Below are 5,031 nucleotides of genomic sequence, written 5' to 3'. Positions count from 1 at the left end.
GGGGTATGAAGCGTTGACGGCCGTCCGATCAAGCGCGGATGGCCCGGATTAGATCCGTCCCACCGTGAACCGGTACGCAACCATGGCCCTCAGATTTGGATCTAACGACATAGATTTTAAATACTAAGATATAACTGCAGCCACTGGATATGAGATCTATGGTCAGGATTGATTGCGCGAAGGGGTAAGCAGTGATCTAATCTTAATCGCTAATCCTAAGATCGACGGCTTCTAACGCGTCGTTCCCCAACACCTACTCTTCCTGGCGAACAGACACGGCAGCGTTCTCGCATGCAGTGGCGGCATGGCCGGACACGGCGAATCGGCGGCTTACCAACATAAACAGAGCGAAACTACATCGAGGAAAAGGGGAGAGGGAGGCGAACTCACCAGAGCGGTCATACCGGCCTTTCGTCGCAAGGACGAGTCCGACGACGCGACGGCGTGGCTCCCTGGTCTAGTTCGACTCCGACGAGCAATTCAATGCTCCTGGGACGAAGACAAGCCCGAGCGACCCTTGCGCCGGCTTCGAGGGATCACGGAGGTGAACCTGTACACTCAACAAAGGACAAGTCGACGACGAGCGACACTTGGCGCGTGGCGGACTGAGTTCTACCACGGCGGCGGCGCTTTTGAGTTCTAGAGAATGGGAGGCGGTCAAGGGTGTCAGGTGACGGAAATATGGTCTTTAAGACGTGTAGGAGCACGGTCGTTACGCAATTCCGAGGTCCCCGGAGAGCTCCCCGCGCGAGGTGAGCGCGGTCCGCGCGGCGAGGATCTCGCGGGCTCGGTTACGAAGGAGAGGGAGCAGCGACTGACACGTGGGCCTGGCGTGCAGTGAGAGTGGTTTTAGGCCGCGTGGCACCAGGGGATGACAGCATGGGTCCACTAGTCAGCGCGTGGAGGTCTTCCAGCTGGGCCAGCACGGTGGAATGCGGGGTTGGGCCGCGGGAGAGGAGTTAGGTGAGTGGGCCGACTGAATTCTCTTCTTCTTTTTCCTTTTACATTTTCCTTTCTCTCTTTTTTTAGATTTCTCAAGTTCAAATTTAAATTCTAGTTTAAATTCAAACTTGTGACCAATTTATCCTTAGATTATATTGTGCCATGACAAATTCTAATTTGGAGATATATTTATATATATTATTTATATTTTTATATCACATAATATTTGTTTGCTTTTCTTTTCTAAATTCTGGAATTCCTTTTAGAATTTAAATTCCACTTTAAGCTTTAATATATTTCTTGTCATTTTATGTTGTCACAAAATGCACACCAAATAAAATCCAGCATGATGCCATGGTTTAGTGATATATATTTTTATTAATTGTTTTTAAAGGTGCTGTTCACATGTGATGACAAATGAATGTGATACACACATATAAATAAAGGAAAACACTTTTCTCCTTTTAATATGATCTCTTACAAATTAGGTGTTACAAATCCTACCCCCCTTAACAAGAATCTCGTCCTCGAGATTTAGGAGGAACGTGGGAAAAGATGGGGAAAATCTATGCGAAGCTCTTCTTCTCTCTCCCAAGTAGCTTCATCTTCGCCATGGTGACTCCATTGCACTTTGCACATCTTTATCACCTTAGTTCTTGTAACTTGAGTCAATGTGTCAAGAATCTTGACAGGATACACCATGTAAGTCAAATCACCCTGAACACTGAGCTCTTCCATTGGTAATTGTTCTTCAGGGACACGAAGACACTTCTTAAGTTGAGACACATGGAATACATTATGCACATCAGATAAACTATCAGGTAACTTGAGTTGGTATGCCATCTCCCCAACTCACCTAAAGATCAAGAATGGTTCAATATAGCGAGGGGACAATTTGCCCTTTACTTTGAATCTCCTCATTCCACGAAGTGGTGACACCTTGAGGTACACATAATCTCCTTCCTCAAATTCTAGTGGTCTTCTTCTATTATCTGTGTAGCTCTTTTGTCTGGTTTGAGCTACCCTCAAATTCTCTCGAATTATACGGACTTGTTCTTCTGCTTCTTGAATCAGTTCAGGCCCAAAGAACTGTCTTTCTCTAGTCTGATCCCAATATAGAGGAGTCCTACACTTCCTGCCATATAAAGCTTCAAAAGGCGACATCTTCAGACTGGCCTGATAACTATTGTTATATGAGAACTTAGCATATGGTAGACTTTTATCCCAACTTCCTCCATGCTGAAGGGCACAAGCTCTCAACATATCTTCCAATACTTGATTAGTCCTTTAGTTTGTCCATCAGTCTGAGGGTGATAAGCCATACTAAAGTTCAACTTCATATTCATATTCTCATGGAAGCTTCTCCAGAATCTTGAGGTAAACTGTGAACCTCGATCAGACACGATCTTCTTTGGTAATCCATGTAAACACACAATCCGAGCCATATATAACTCTGCTAGCTGAGAACCTTTATAAGTAGTCTTGACCGGAATGAAATGAGCTACTTTAGTCAATCTATCCACAATCACCCATATAGTATCATATCCTTTCTGGGTGCGAGGCAATCCAGTAATGAAATCCATACAATCTCTTCCCACTTCCACTCGGGTATCTTAAGTGGGTGCAGTAGTCCAACTGGCCTCTGGTGTTCAGCCTTAACTCTTTGACACACATCACACATAGCCACATGTGCAGCCACATATCTCTTCAATCCATACCACCAATATTTTTGCTTCAAATCCTGATACATCTTGGTGCTACCAGGATGTATAGAATAATCCAAGTCATGGGCCTCCTTCAATATAGTCTCATGAAGGCTTTCAATATCAGGAACACATATCCTGTCCTTGAACCATACAGTGCCTTGCTCATCCTCCGTGAATTCTGGACCTCGACCTTCAGTAATTAGGTCCTTAATCTCTTGTATCTTAGCATCACCAACCTGACCTTTGCGGATTTCTTGCTCCAAGGTAGGTTCCACATTAATAATAACTCCTTCAGTGTGAGCAACTATCCCCAGGTTAAGTCTTCTGAAATCCTCAACAATCTCATCGGGTAGCTGGGCAACAACAGCTAAATGAACATGCTCCTTTCGACTCAAGGCATCTGCAACCAAATTTGCCTTGCCCGGGTGATAGTGAATCTCCAAATCATAATCCTTAATAAGCTCCAACCAATGGCGTTGCCTAAGGTTGAGATCCTTCTGTGTGAATATATACTTCAAACTCTTATGATCCGTTTACACTTGACACTTGGTTCCCATGATATAATGTCTCCATATCTTAAGTGTGTGCACTACAGCTGCCAGTTCTAAGTCATGAGTGGGGTAGCTCAACTCATGTTTCCGCAACTTACGAGACACGTAGGCGATCACATGTCCTTCTTGAATGAGCACACATCCCAAGCCTTGGCCACATGCATCACAATAAATATCAAATCCCTTTTGTAGATCTGGCATAACCAACACTGGTGGCGACATCAACTTCTTCTTTAATTGATCAAAGCTATCTTGGCACTTCTCATCCCACTTGAACTCTCTTCCCTTCTCCAGAAGCGAGGTCATAGGCTTAGCAATCTTAGAAAATCCTTCAATAAATCTCTGATAATATCCTGCAAGTCCCAAGAAACTCCGGACCTCAGTAACTGTAGTGGGAATACTCCACGCCATAATCTCCTTGACTTTAGCAGGATCCACTGATATTCCTCCATTAGAAATGATATGTCCAAGGAATGGCACCTCGCCAATCCAAAACTCGCATTTGCTATACTTGGCGTAGAGTTGATTATCCCGTAGCTTCTGTAGCACCAATCTCAGATGTTCCTCATGATCACTCTCACTCTTGGAATAAATAAGAATATCGTCGATGAATACTATGATGAATCTGTCCAAATACTCCATAAACACCTTATTCATCAAATTCATAAAATAAGCTGGTGCATTGGTTAATCCAAACGACATAACAGTGAACTCATATAATCTATATCGGGTTGAGAAAGCCGTCTTGGGAATATCCGACGGCCTAATCTTCATTTGATGGTATCCCGATCGGAGATCAATCTTCGAGAATACCCTAGCACCTCTCATCTGATCAAATAAATCCTCAATGCGGGGTAACGGATACTTGTTATTCACAGTGACATCATTAAGGGACTTATAATCCACACTCATCCGCTGTGATCAGTCCTTCTTTTGTACAAACAGAACCGTTGCTCCCCAAGGTGAAGAACTCGGTCAAATGTACCCAACCCTTTGCAACTCTGTTAACTGCTTCTTAAGTTATTTTAACTCTTCTATAGACATCACATATGGCCATTTGGAAGTAAGAGTAGTCCTAGGTAAGAGATCTTTGACAAACTCAACTTCCCTATCTGGTGGCATCCATGGTAACTCCTCTAGAAAGACATCTGGAAAATCCTTAACCACACGGATGTTGTCACCAACAAACTTCCCATCTACTAAGAATGCCGCTAGTCTGGTGGCGGTAGTTACTGCAATTCCAACTTCAAATCTTTCTCCTTTGGAACTGGTGAGTTCTATGGTTCCTTTAGCACAGTGCATAAATTGCCTTTGCCTTTCTTAACCATGACATACCAAGGATTACATCTATAGTGCTCTCTTCTAACACTATAGGGGTAGCCCATCTGGGTTAGAAACACAGGGTAAGAAAGGAAGAATTGTAGACAAGGCGAGTAATTACGAGGAATTGTTACTACGGGGGATTTATTAGTTAGTAGATTAGTGTGTCACCTACTAAAGCTAATACATTACCTTATGGTGGTACATGCTAAGATGCCCAACTATAATGTTTCAATCAATCAAAGAAGCAAATCAAACATTTATCATCAGAACAATCAACCAACATTTTTAGTAGAGAAAATAATTTTCATTTTTGTCTTAGGTCTCCTATCTCTTAAAAAGGTCATAAATGTAGGATTCTAAGGTGTGAAAACCTTCTTGTCTTAGAATAGAAAAGATAAGAATAATCAAAGTGGAACAGTAGAAGGTGAGACATGATCAAGATAAGTATAGAAAGAATCAGAGTGAGATAAGTATAGAATGAATCAGAGTAAGATAAGTAGGTAAGGGTT

Source organism: Zea mays, chromosome 1, assembly GCF_902167145.1.
Source record: "Zea mays cultivar B73 chromosome 1, Zm-B73-REFERENCE-NAM-5.0, whole genome shotgun sequence".
NCBI classification, from domain to species: domain Eukaryota; kingdom Viridiplantae; phylum Streptophyta; class Magnoliopsida; order Poales; family Poaceae; genus Zea; species Zea mays.
The sequence above is the reverse complement of the archived record's forward strand: the minus strand, read 5'-3'. Positions refer to the sequence as shown.